Here is a 14,777-nt window from a genome sequence, read left to right on the forward strand (position 1 = left end):
CAAAACATTGAAGTTCCTGCTGACCAGCATGCTCACGATGACCTCATCTGAAATGAAGAAATCAGTTAATGAAGTGATTTACTTCAGTTAGTTCACTTAAATGATTCGTTCATTTGAACAAATCATCCATTTGAATGAATCGTTCATGAACGACACAAGTAATTCACACCATTAGCAGTCCTCGCTGTTAGACACTGACTTGCATGCAGGAAACATGAAATAAAAAATATAAGCAATAAATACAAAGTGAAATAACTGCAAGAGCAGGAAGGCTTAGAGGAAGAAAACAAAAATTTGTGATAGAATAACTCAACCCTCCTTTTTCTGGGCTCTGTCCAGCGACTCCCCTTTTCTGCCTTCATCAAAATATTATATCAATAATTGCTGGCAAAAAATTAAACAAGTAAAACAATGAGAAGGCCCCGGGGGCAACCTTCTCTCTCTAAATGAGTCTGTGCATTTTAGAAGAAGGTCACTTTCTCCTCCTCCACCCAACCCACAGCCTACCTCCACCCCACCTCTGCGTCTATTGGATCAGTGACACATTCACAGGGGTGGTAGCGCTGACCTGAGTTTGAATTTAGAGTGTTCATTAATAGGATATTATGCCATATGCTCACAGCACTGTCATGTTATAATGTCTGGCACTGGTTTAAGAATTTGTAATTAGTGCTGCTATAATGAAAGGACTGGAGGGGCTCAGGCTAACTGAGGTGCAAGAAAGGGATTTGCACTTCAGATTGTATGGTGGTAGAATTGGTCACCTGGCGACCTGCTGGCTCACCAACACCATGCTGGGAAAGGACTTAATCATGGACCCCTGGTAAGGAAGCATGTTGAGATGAACCGCTGTCCTTGTTGAATAGAAATTCCACGAATCCACAAAATAATACATACATGATTCAGCTTTTAGGCTTCCAGGTTAAATAATTTATTCTACAGGCTTTCCCTCATAGCTTAATATTTTTTCTAATGTAAAACTCTTCGTATGCTGAAGGAAAAATTGGATTAATAATATTTTTTGTCCTCTCATTTCACAGTTTCCACTATATTTGCAGACATCTTCATGCAACAACATACCACAGCTCTTAATAACGGCAGATTTTTGTGATGTGCAAAATCTACACTGTAAAAAGTCAAAACCTGCGGAGATAAAAAAACGTAAAAATGTCAAAGGAAAAACAAACAAATATATGTGTAGGAATTAATACTTTTTTCCATCACAGTTTTACTCTGTTTCCCCATTCAGTCTTTTGTGGTAAGTTTCATTATCTCGACATCTTTATTTGACAGTATTTCTTTGCTCTCCCTTCCACAAGTTTGACAAATGTCTCAGTTTGTGGGACATCTGTTATCCACATGCTTTTAATGTCACTCCACATATCTGTTGAAGTTTGTTCCGAATCCTAGCCATATCATCTCAAAATGTTATTTCCTCTTATTAACTCATTATGTCCATCTTCAACTTTACCGGTCCAGCAGACATCAGAGAGAATGGGTTCAAAGATGACTAACATTTCAAATAGTTTAGAATTTCATCCACCTTAAAAAAAACCAAAAGTGTCGTTCAATAAAACCTAGAGCACTGTGGGGCCACCCCCCTGTACTACTGTGGACACAGTGTTCTTTTGGTGTTTTTCAGCAACACTTTGGGGTCAAACCTCTTTGTTGTTGCCCTAAAAATGCTCTGATGAAATAGCTTTTAGGTCACTGCTGTAGACCACAACTAGCTCTGGCTGGGAACTCATACAGCACTTTTACTGTTGCCATGGTTCTCCGAAAGACCTCCCTTCAACAAGTTTAAAGGACCACACATTGTGGAAATGGTATTATTGTCCACCGTTTTTGTTCTTTTTTGGGTTTTTTTTTCAAATAATGATTACTTATTTTATTGTGCTATGGTATATGAATATTTGTTGTGGAATCTCTCTCCTGACTGAAACCTGTCAAGGTGAGGTGTGATGATGATGGACTCAAATGCAGAGAGGCAGTGATTTCATGGTGGATAATTGAATGAAAATCAAACAATAACAATAAGGAGGCCACAAGGAGCAGGAATAACATGGGGATCCAAGAAAGAGTGAGAGGAGGAAAGGAGTTTAAATACAGGTAGAGTGAAAGCTGGAACAATAGACCAGGGCTGACTGGAGAGAGTAAGCGGTGGTGGTCTTAATAGTATGAGACGACTGTGTTTGAAAATTTCAGGAAATCACTATTTTCCGAGCTATTCAGACAATTTCTCTCCTTTCCTTTCTCATTTAAATCCTCAGTTTTAACCTCCTCCTCATCTTCAGCACATATTACTGCCTCGATGCCAGCCTGTGTCGCTGTCCTCTGGGAAATCTAAAATGGTGCGTGTGACACCAAGTAAACAGGTGTACCTAATAAAGCGCCTTGTGTGTCTAACTAAATCTACAGTCAAAAGTAAATCTCTGCTTTTAACCAGATGATAAAAGTATATTTGTCACTGTATTAATAGTAATCGTAGTCAAAATTAGATTTTCTCTGGAAAGTTCCTGGACTGTGGTGGAAACAATTTCGCCTCAGACCTGCACATGACATTGCACATAAATATTCAATAAATTAGCTGTAGCCATTTCATACATTGATCAGTCATCTTTGGCACACTGTGACAGGCAATGCTGGGAGTGAAATATTAATGCTGACAAATTAGGCTTTTCTGAGTAAATGATGTCACATTGTACGGCTTTCCTCAAATTGACTCCCTGGCATGAGGGCACATTTGCTGGCTTGGTTAGACTCTCCTCCTCGGCTCCCCCTTCTCATCCCTTCCATCTATCCAATCTCTTCTTTTATGTCTCAAAATGAGATTTTTTTTTATTTCATAATTAACTCTCCCCCCCAACAGAATCTGGACAGAAAAGGATTTAGAAGCAAAATGCCAAGTTGCAGGTCTTTTAGGATGGGTCCTGCCAGTTGGAGCAGTTCTCTGTGACCCTTGGCCCGGCATTGTGGCCGGCTCTGTGGGGAAATGCAGCTGGAAGCTGGAGGCACCGTCTGCTATTGTGTATCGGAGCGTCACCAAGGATTCTGACGATCTGCTTTTACCAACAGCACACATGACATGTTGAGATTAATCACTTAATCACTGTAATGTGAATACACCATCCATGACTCCATTGTTTGAATACAAGAGGTGCAGCTAAGGTAAGCTGGCTGACTAATTGCATCTTTTTGTCTTTTTTTTCTAGTATTTAATTATTATTGGCAATTTAGTTCCTCAATATTGCAACAAACAATGTATCTCAAAAGTCACGCTGATGGGATGCACAAATAATTAAATTATGATTTGAAACTTTCTCCAAATTGATTGATTTTTAAGACTCATAAAAAATTATACCAAAAATTTTCATTTGCAGACTTTCTTTATTCAGTTATTGCATACTTCTATGCAATAACTGAATTCAGTTATTCAGTTATTGCATACTTCTATGTATCAAAATATCTATGCTGGAGTGGTAGATGTGAACATCTTGTGCGTATTTTCTATCAAACAACCACTGGGCAGAACCACTGGATTAAGACGAGCTGGTCGTCTTGATCCAGTGGTTCTGAATTCCTTTCAAGACTTCTGATACAAGACTCGAGGACAGCTTTGCATTTTAATTGCTGTAAATGTCAACATGATGTCAAATATGGGTTGAAAGCTCCAAACGAGAAGCTACTGAAGCTTGAAGCCAGTATAGACTTTATAAAACCACCAGGCAAGTCACCTGTCCTCTTACTCCAGAAGGAAGACTACAGGTGGAATTGTTTTAGTGGAATAGTCACTTACGTTCACTTCGTGTATTGATAGTCTAATGTTATAATGCAAATAAATTACCATTGCCTTTACCCACAACTGAATCACATGGGAACATGAGACAATAGATCTGAGGTACTTAGTGTGCAGCATCACAGTTTATACAACCACTGAGCTTCTGTTTTTAACTAATGTCAGCAGTTATATTCTCATGCTTATTCACACTCATCTTTAATTTGTCCATATATTAAAACAGGATAAATCATCAATAATTGGCAAGTGATGATACGTGGCACATTCTGTCTCACTGGCAGTGGATGGGGCTTCCTGATGCTCCAGCTCCAGCTGGTATGTCGACAGAAGTCAGTTGGCATTCAGGGCCCAGATTGTTGTAAGACTGTTCTGCAAGAAAAGAAATGGTCTCGAGTCAACCAGGGTAAGGGTGAGATGCAGGTGGAATTCAACCAGGGGCTCCACAGGCAGCAGAGACTTGTTACCTTTTGCTTTTATGTCCTCACAATCTAATGCACAGCCTTCTTGGACCGGGTTCACAGGTGAAATAGGATTCTTCTAGGAATGTGGGATTCCCTCCAAACACTCTGGAAAGAATGGGATGAGCTGCCAGATGGTTCTCCTTGCCTTGGGCATCGTTTCCCCACTTACTGGGAAGCTGGTGCCTGAGCCTGTACAGAGGGACAGAGGATGCACAAATTATCAACAGCTCCTTTGCACAAGTCTTGCAGATGCATGCTGCGAACTAGTGGGGGCGTTGCATCTTCCCACCTCACCCTGCTGTCCTCTGATGGCCTGGGCTTAGCAACTTGGTCAGGGGGAAAGAGCTGAAGAAAATTGTCCTCTTCTTTTTTGGAGTGAAGTGTGTCTGAAGTATCCAGGGATCCTTCAGAATCATGCTCTAACCCTGGTGTGGGATTCCAGGGTTCACTAGCTAACCGAGCCGTTGTTATGGCCAGAAGAGAGTCAAAGATGTAGAGCTGTTCACCCCAGTTGGCAGCAAGGTCAGTGTAGAGGAGGGCTTAACCACCAGAAGTATGATGTCCTGCTGTGTCTACAACTCTTGGTGATGCTTCTTAACTTTCCTCAAAAGTCAGAAGTAAAGTCAGCAAATTTGTGTTTTTGGATAAACAAAACATGTCAATCGCCAAGCAAAAATCTGTAAAAAAATTAATTAAATATGCTGCTAAAAAGTTAAAATAAGTGGATGCAAGAACATTTTGTAGAAGTGCACCACACACAAAAAAGAGGTTTGAAAGCTTTTGGTGCACCAAAAAAAAAATGATTTGGAACCTGAACATACATTAGCCCCTAACTCTACAGTAAGCCTGGAGAAAACATGTCATTAATAATACCCACCCTACAAAAGAGTGGCTCTTTATTGTCAGATAAACACCTAGTAATCATAAACATAGGCTAAGGGTTGTCTTTTGTTTGTTTGAGGTTTGGAAAATTAGGTGATGAAATGGAAACAAACCAAATTCACATTAATAACTAAGTTCCGGTGCTAAAATCTCATCATGAAATGCCTCACATGGCTGACACAGAATTATAGCAAATGATTTTAATGTAATGACTGGTCAATCAGTATTAAAAATGAAATATACATTCCTCCAACCATAAAATGTTATATAATAGTGCTGACTAAGAGACGTGAGCCACCTTAACACTTGTGCTTGGTCACTACAATTCCCCCCTGTGGTTTTCTATGCAGTCCAGAAAGGCCTGCTCAGCAATAAGCCTCAGCTCATCTGCTACTAGTCAGCCTGTAATGAATGAGGCTAGCATTTCAGATCAATACTATCTGTGAGGAATCACTAGCTGGCTGGACATCCACATGCAAGCTGTTCTTTTCAGTGTGTGCATGGGCGTGTGTGTGTCTGTGTGTTTGTTATGAATGTGTGCTGGAGTTGGTGGCGATACTCATTAATAGGGCTTGTCATGTATTGTGTTGTCAGCACTACACAGGCCTGGGGTTCAGTGTGCACAAGTTTCACGTGTTCAAAAATGCTAAAGCTTTTGTAAAAAAAAAAAAACATAGATGACAAGTTCTTTTCTAGTCATAAGCAGGTGTTGGTTTTGGTTTTGGTAAAACAGCCGTTTCCAGTTCATGGCAGGGTTGGGCTTGTATGTAAGACAATATGATGCAGACTAAAGTAGACTGAATTTCAGCAAATGAAATTAAAAACGAAGGAATACAGTTTATTAAAATTCCAAATGAAAACAGATATTTGTTGCACATTGCTTAGAAAGAATCACTATCTGACATTTAATTTAATATTACTTTCTTCCAGTTCAGAAGTTTACATACATAATTAATAATATTATAGTGCCTTCAAATTTTCACAGAGAAACACAAATGTTGTGATGACTTTGTAAACTTCTCATAGGATAATTCAAAATATCTCAAATAGCTTACTTATGGGATGTCTTGGAAAAATCAAAATAATTCAGGCAATTTATCAGGAAGAATCTGTGAATCTCTAAATATCTCACTGATCCTATTGACACAATTTTCAGAAAAAATGTCACATTTATCTGTTTTAGACAATTATGCACAAGTGTGAACAGCATGCCAATGTCTAGCCTACATGATATTCACAAAGAGAACCAATTATGATCACAATAATGGATTATCACCCTCATTTTACCACCAAATTAGTTGCAAATTGGTCAAATGTTTTAGACTGACCATCATAAAGTCCTAATTTAAATCCCAAAGAAAAATTGGTGGAAGTGCTAAAAAGGTGTGTGAGCAACAAGGCCCATAAATCTGATCCATTTAAACAACCAAATATTTAAAAAAAAGAAGTATAAAAGGTTTTCAATGCTTTGCATGCAAATATCTAGTTTCAGTTGTACACAATTTAAAAACAAGGACAAAGTTATATGTGAAAGTGACTTTAACAAATTGAATACACTCTATGGAAAAGTAGATGTTTGGAGTTTATTTTTATTTCATGTATATAAATATTTACATTGGGGACAAATATTGTGTTTTTAAAGGTTTCTAGTACTCTTGCTAATATAACAGAAGCTGAAATAGTGTTAAAAAAACAAAATGTACAGCAGTGTCTCTGAAGCTTCGTAGGTAAATCTGTAAAAATCTTTTTTTTGATCAGAGTAGCTCAGTTTTAAAGGAGAGACCTTCCTTGTTCTTGAATCTTTGCTCATCATGGGAGGTAATTAAACCACTCAACATTAGAAAGCTCAGATGTCTGAATGATTCTTCGCCAGTTTTTATTCCAGTAGTGTTTCCTCTGACTTGTGACTTTGCTGATGACCTCTTAACCAGAGGAGATCTGTCTGCATTGGAACTCTGTCATGAGTCAAAATTAAATACCCTCCCTGCTTTCCAACCTCTTCGTCATGCAATAACTTGGCAACACAGAAGTCTCTTACTTTTTGATGCCAATCTGTTTTCCTAAGCAAATGACTCCATCAGAAGCTGCACTGCTGTCCATCACACTGAGGCAGAAGGTGCAGCATCACTCCGACAGCTGACAGACAGACTGAAGGAACTCTGATGGAGAAACAAAAAAAAATCCAGATAAGGCAGAAGATGGACAGAGCCGAGGATGTCAAAACCTGCAAAGGAGAAGAGGCAGAAATATGCATATTACAGAGGGCAAAAATGGAAGCAGGAGGAAAAAAGCTGCAATGAAAGTCAGGAAAAGCAGGAGGGAGGAAAAAAAGTGGGCCTTCGTTTTTGCAGTGTGCCCCCTGGGTGTGGCTGTATCAAGTCAATCTTTGGGGCTAATTCGTGTCAGGGTTTGAATCCTATCTCCTTGAGGTAAGCAGAAGGTTGATAAAAATTGAAGTGGAATTGCAGTTGAATGCACAAGAGGATAGAGGGCACAACAATGGGGTGAGGGTGAGGAGGCTGAGCAGTCTACCCCCCACACACACACACACACCCACACACACACACACACACACACACACTCCCCCTTTGATGATCTCCTTATCCACTCCTCCAGTATCTCTGACCTTGGCCAGAAGGTTTCTGCCACTCACACTGTAATATTGTCATTATTTTTGAAGGGGAAACATCATCTTTTTGTTTAATAGGGAAATTCTATCAGTTCTGAGATGTACATAATAAACACACTGGATCTTACAAAACAGAAAATGATAATTTTGTTAAGATCATAAATTTAAATAATTTCAAAAAAATTCACCTATATTGTCACCCTGGACCTTCTGCATCCCAAGGAATTTGTAGTTCAACGCTTTAGTCAAGCATAATATTGAGACTGCCTTTGTGTGATTTTGTTTTTTCAGGGTAATTCAAGTACAATGAAATAAAATGAGGTGGAATGACAAAGGCAGGGAGGATATTTTTGCTGAGGTAGCCAGCAGAGACCGGGAGTCCAGCTCGTCTCTTTTGGCTCTAACTGCTCCCGAATGGCTCCTCACTTAGACCATTTCTGAGTTCTCTTTTATAACCACTATAGCTATTCTGAAAGAATCATGTGTTGGTAAGCAATATTTAATTTGGTATTTACACAATAGCCCTTGTTTTATTCAGAAAATACAAAGTTATTCCAACTTTTAAAGGGGCGTGGGTAGATATTATGTCAAATTGATATTTTTGAACTTTATGTTCTTCCCTCATCAAAGATATACCTGGAGTGCTGCTTTGATTCTTTCCTCGCTGCCATTCATGATTCCAAAACTCTTCCTCTCACAAAGCTCCACTCATTTCCACAAAGCTCCTCCTCACAGCTCCAGTCTCCAGCCCAGCTTCTGCATCAGAGCAGCTGTTTCACCACGCCAGTTATTTTGTAACTTCTACCTCTCTGTAGATTTATTTTGTTTTCATCACGGTCGTGGTGACGTGACATCTTTGTACAGCAGCCCAAAGAACGATTACAGATGGCAGCTTTACAGAACCTTTGCTTTGAGAAGCATGTGGAAGGATACCCAGAATCTTTAACTCAAACCTCTGAACACACACTTTGAAATTCTTGCATATAATTGTTTTTGTTCACCATACAGTACTAGCAAAGTTTTGTCTAGATTTCTTCACCCCTCTGAAGTAAGCAGTTTCACTTGATGACTTTCTTTAGCCGTCCTTTTACTTCTCATCCTTTTTGACGGCAAAATCAACAATGGAAAATCCTTCAACGTTCTGGGCCATACAAGTGGGCTTCTGCCTTCCTTTCACAGAAAGACCGTAGAGCTGGTTGAAACAGCTGTTGTGCAAACATTGGCCATCAGTTTGGGGAAATGATGGAGGGACCCCAGGTCAGGTTTACTGAGAGGTGACACAATACGGCCGGTGCAAAAGTAAGGCTTTTAGAATGTTAGATGAGGCTGTGTCCAGGTCTTAAGGTCCTCCTTTAAATCTCTCCAGATTACTTTCTGTTTCAAACCCTCAGATTTAAAAGGAAAAATAAATCTAAATACATAAAACTGTTTCCTTTAAATCAGTGGAAATTTCAGAGATTCTTACAAGTCAATCTGTTTAAAAAATGATATTTTCAATGTTCAGTTACTTTTTAAATCATTGTCTTGATGTAGTTGCTGGTATCATGAATGTTTAAGACACATGTTATTATTAACATGTCAGCGCCTGAACTCATTAAATACTGGATTTAATAATAATTCAGATTCTGTTGAAACATAAATATTGTGATCATTCTTATATATATATAGATATGCATTTATTTATGTTTTTTTTAATAAAGAAATAGCTCTTGTTATTGCTTCTTAAGCTTTATTTCTGGGTTTCAGACACATGACTCAGATGACGTGCAGAATTCAGATGGAGGTCACCAAGTGAATTTCTCGGCTTCAAAATAAGGCAAAATCGATCGCAATGAATACGCTAATGCCCTAAATAGGCTGAAACAGATGAGGCATCGCAAAAAAAATTGTATATTTAAGATATGATCCGTATTATCTCGGTAAAAAAGAATTCCCATATAATCTTGAGAATTTACCCGGCATGGAGGCGCTCCACATAACTGTAAATCTTGTGCTGCAGACCTCATTTTATACCACGAGCCAAAAAAAAGCTTTCAAAAGCCTGGAGGATACAATCAATTAGTTTCAGGTTGGGTCAACCATTTAGGATCAAAAGAAGCATTAAATGGCTGTCAACTTGTTATGTGAGTAGTGAGTTATGCCATTTTAAGTAATTAGTCTATGATAGCAATGCCATCGTTAACAACAAACTAACCTTTTTTTTTTCATGAGCTTGGATCGCCCAATAAATCATTTATTTAGCTTCTGTGAACAAAATTCTTGCTGGAGTTGTATGTTAATGTTGAGTCGTTGTAGGACGCTGGATTCAGGTCCAATGTAGGTCAACCATTAAATAACTGTCCAATAAGATATAAAGACATTACCAGAATTATCTAGTTGTCTAAACAGATGTCTAACACCGACTACATCTTTTACCTTTCACAGCTCCCAAACATGGATCAAGCTAAGTCATATGACAATCCACCTTCCCTCAACCCAACGACTTATCTGTGAAACACCGAAACATTGTGACCGTCTAATTCTACAGAACGTCCACTTTTTATACCAGAAACTAACAACAGCATATGTTTTTTTCAATGTTTAATTACCCAATCCCATACACCAGTGGTGTTGAATGATTTTCTATGTCTTAAAACAGATGGAAATGTGTGTGAAATTATCAGACAGTCGCATGTTTTTCTTATTAAGAGGGGCAGATTAAGAGATTTGCCATTCAATGCTTAAGCCAACAACTGTCTAAACAGCAGGCAGGAAATCCAGATCTTTTCTTCCCTCTGGAACCGCTCCAACCAAGAATACATAAACACAGATCTGTGTGAGGAGGCATATTTATAAGAGATGAATGTACTTTGGGTCGCATGTGAAAGTCTGCATACATTTGGATGTGTTTAAGCCCACTAAGTGTCCCTTGATGCTCAAAGACAGTTCAAGTTTTCTGATTTGTCTCTGGTTTGTGAAGATAACCTGAGTGTGTTTGGCAGGTTTTTACTGAAGGGTTGAATGTCAGGAACAGCTGCAGCTTGGACTCTGATGACTCACCACTAACACGCACTCCTCGTCTTCAGATGAACTTTGAACAAGTTTGCAGAACAGACACCTTTAGTTGCCAATGTCACAGCTGTGGCTGGCAGCATCATCTTTGTTCTGGAAAACCATCTTCAATCTTTCACCCACAGCAAACCTAGTGACCCATCCTCCTACCCCCACTACAGACACCCCCTCCACACCACCACAAAATGCTCGGCAAATCATTTTGATTCGTCTTCTGCAGCCCAGGGAACAACTTATCGATACAATCCGCCAAATGATGTCAAGGATTTGTCAGCAAAGCTTATGAATGACAAAACCATCCCACCTCCTTCCACTTTCCTCCTTCTCCCTCCCAACCTAAAAATCCCTCTGTAGCAGGCCAGAGAGATTGAGAGCCAGGACACTATTGATTCACCTCCACACCTTCACCTTCTTAAAAGGAGCTCAGGCTACAAAGGACGGAGCAGCAGCTTTTGTGTGCTAAAATGTGGCTGAAAGCTTTCGGGAAGGTTGAGGGAAGGGATTGAATTGGATATTGCATATAATGCTGCTTCCAGCAGATGGGCATTACAGACAACCAAAGAAAAAGAGCCTTGTTTGGCTGGTGAACTGCCTGTCTGGTTGTTCGACTGGCTGGCTGACACCTCTGTGTCCCCTCCCTCTTCTATCCAGGGTTGTTTTTGAAAGAGATCAGTGGGATGTTGGGGAAATAAAATCAACTTTGTACTGCTGACAAAAGGGGGTGTTGGAAGGGTATTGGGCAAAGGTGATTTTCTTGAGCTATGGCCTGACAGAAGGGCGTGAAAGCAAACATAGTATGTCGGCTCAGTGGATGTGCTAAATGAGGACTGCTGATAATCTGACAGACAGACGGATAGACAGACAGAACAAATATGGAAAACAACTAAGCCGAGGGAAGGAAGGCATGGAACATGTGGACATTAAAATTAGACAGACAGGTAACTATTTTGCTTTGAAGAGTTTAGAAATATTATGGATAAAAATAACCTGCCCTGCAGTTTATTTAACAGTTTCACCTGCAGCAGAAAAAGTTACCTTCAACACTGTTTTCATACATTTCAATTTCATTGCAAATATATTTGCAGTGTTTTATCTTTAAAAAATACTGCTGCAATGTAGCTACAAATAATGACACAGATTTTGCTCACTGGTTTACTTATTACTATTCACTCAGGGCTACCTGGATTAATTTTGAATTATACGAAAATACATTATTTGTTGTTTGTGTTTGTGCAAAATTTTAATTTGAAATTAATTTGAATTGAGCAAATACAACTCGTATATACAGTATTTGGATGATTAGTCGGCTGAACCAGATTCGTGCAGTAGATTTTTTTTCTGTTTAAAGGGAGCCATTCCTTTCCAGTGTGTCTCCAAATGTTTCTTGTCATTTAGGCAGTAATTTCACAAAGATTTGGCATCTTGGGAGACCGGAAATGATCATTTATGAGACTAGAAAAGAGCTTTGTGTAAGAGAGAGAGGGTTATACACAAATTATACAGGCCTCTATAAGAAAGACATAAAATGTTCTCACACTCGGTTTGATAGGGAACCAAAGTTGCAACATTTGTTTGTTGCAACTTGTTGCATTTGTTTGTGTCCAGATAAACTGGAAAATCATGCTGTTTCTGTGCAACATGATCAAAACTCAAATTTGCTGTTATTTTAACTGCTGCTTTGAATTAATCATGAATGTTGATGGGAATTGTTATGTGACATTGTGAGAAAACTTTGAGTCATTGTCTGTCCCTTTAACTGCCTGGTCCACCATTTGGCATAGCATATTGTTGAGTCCCAGTATTTAATGGAGAGGAATGTCTTACCTACACGGGAGAGAAGAAATAGCTGGAAAATCTTGTTTTGATTTTCATGGTATCTGAAGAAAAAAAAAAAAGAAAGGATGGTGATGGTGAGAATTTAACATAGTGTAACGTTTATTACTTGTTGCCTTAAAGCAAGAAGGTTGTGGGTTTGATTCCCAACCTGAGGTCTTCCCACATGGAGCTTGCATGTTCTCCCTGTGCATTCATGTGGTCCCTCTTTAGCTGTGAGTGTGTGTGGTTCATTTTGACCTGCCTGTCTCTGTGTTAAACACTTGTCAATCTATTTTCTATTTTCATATCTACAATGACTTTCAAAGCTGTTCTAGTAGCTCTAAGCATAAATGTGTTTGATATATTGGCTGAAACCTAAATTTGTAACTGAAGTTTTTGTTCCTGATCTTGGAGGGAGCAAATTGCTAAATAGCATTTCATTATTATTTATCCAAATTGCAAGGACAGAAACCAATGCATAATTGACCCGGGCATTAGATGTGGACTGTCCTGGCATTCTTACAGATGTATTTCAGCTTAAGTGGTCACACATGTACAATAGTTCCCAGATTATTGATTATTGGAGGGGAATTGCTGCAGCTGAAATTAAGTATGACTTGGTTTTTATTAGTTTTTGGTATTTTCTGCCATTTTTTTAATTGTCCTATTATTTTCTACTAGGCTTAAATATATTGTATCAATCCTCTACCTGTGATGTTATTGTGAAGCTCTTTGGTCAGTTGAGTTTGTTGTAAATGTGCTACATAAATAAAATTTGACTTGACTTGAATATGTTCATCCAGAATGCAAGGATACGTTTTCATGGCGCCTGTGAACAGAAACCCAAGACTGTCCACCTCTGAGTGGACCAAGCAGGACACACGGTGCTGCAGAGTGTGAGCTCAGACAATCATTCTGCTTCCACCTTCATGAAATAGAAGTGGAGGGAAGCTTGTTGTGCTCACAGCCTTGAGAACAGCAAAACAACTCCTTTTTTTATTTGTTGCTAAAATATTTTCGAACAATTTTTTGAAGAATGTTGTTATTGGAATTTGTACAGCCAACACTGAATGGTGTTTTATGCTTTGGACTCCACAAACAAAATTCCTTTCACCTTCTTTGTTCTGAGGTGAAGGCAGCAGAAAAACAGATATTTCAAAACATGACGAATTATCAGGAATCTAAGACTGCACATCAGAAGTGCCATTGTTGGAGTCCATGCAGCTTTGAGGTGCTCTGAACCGAGGCATAAAACATGTCAGGAAGCTTTGTTTGGCTCTGCTCTTCCACTGTGTTCAGGATCCGGCCTCCTGATGCACCGGCTCTGTTTGCCCTGTTCCTCCTGGCAGCAGCCATGCTTGTAGGCCTGTTTTTAATCAGCAGTATGTTTGCACAAGATGTTACTTCAGGGCTCCTTGTGTGTTTCTCTGGATGGGGGAATTTTATTTTATTTTATTTTATTACTGTGCTAGTTTCAGTGCTACAGAACCGGTTCAACTGCACCGGTTCTGTTCCCACCACTGGAACTGCTTTCTCTGGAACAACCTGGTTCTATTGTAATGTCTGGACTGTTGAGCACACCTGAATGTAAGACGCACTCACTTACTTTGAAAAGAAAAAAATAACAAACATAGGCAGCACTTTTCTATAATTTTATTTAGTTCTTTTAAAAAAATATATATTTCTCCCTTTTACTATTAAAAAAATAATAATAATTAAGATCGCCTTTTTGTAACAATGTCCTCTATGTGCCTGTGGAAGCATATACATCCAAAACAAAAATGGCAACTGAATAGTTTTTTTGTTTGATTTTTTGCTAGCTGGTGCTTTTCCATAAATTAAATGTAACTGTTAGTAAAGCTAACTAAACATGAGTAAACTGACTTTAAAGCAGTTAAATCTCGTCAAAATGTTTTCCAAAAAGAGTAGAAAATGAATCAAATGTCACTTCACCTCCTGCTCTGGATGTGACAGACACAGGGCTGGAGTCTGGCAGGAGAGTCCACTTCAGCAGTTTCAGCAGAACTCTTCACGCTGATATGTATTTTAGTTTGACTCATAGTAACGCTACCAGACACTACAGCTGATAGAGTTCTTTTCACAATTGCTACCCATTATTTCAAAGGTCTTATGAAACACTTTC

This window comes from Poeciliopsis prolifica, unplaced genomic scaffold (assembly GCF_027474105.1).
Source record: "Poeciliopsis prolifica strain line A6 unplaced genomic scaffold, Auburn_PproV2 SCAFFOLD022, whole genome shotgun sequence".
Taxonomy (NCBI): domain Eukaryota; kingdom Metazoa; phylum Chordata; class Actinopteri; order Cyprinodontiformes; family Poeciliidae; genus Poeciliopsis; species Poeciliopsis prolifica.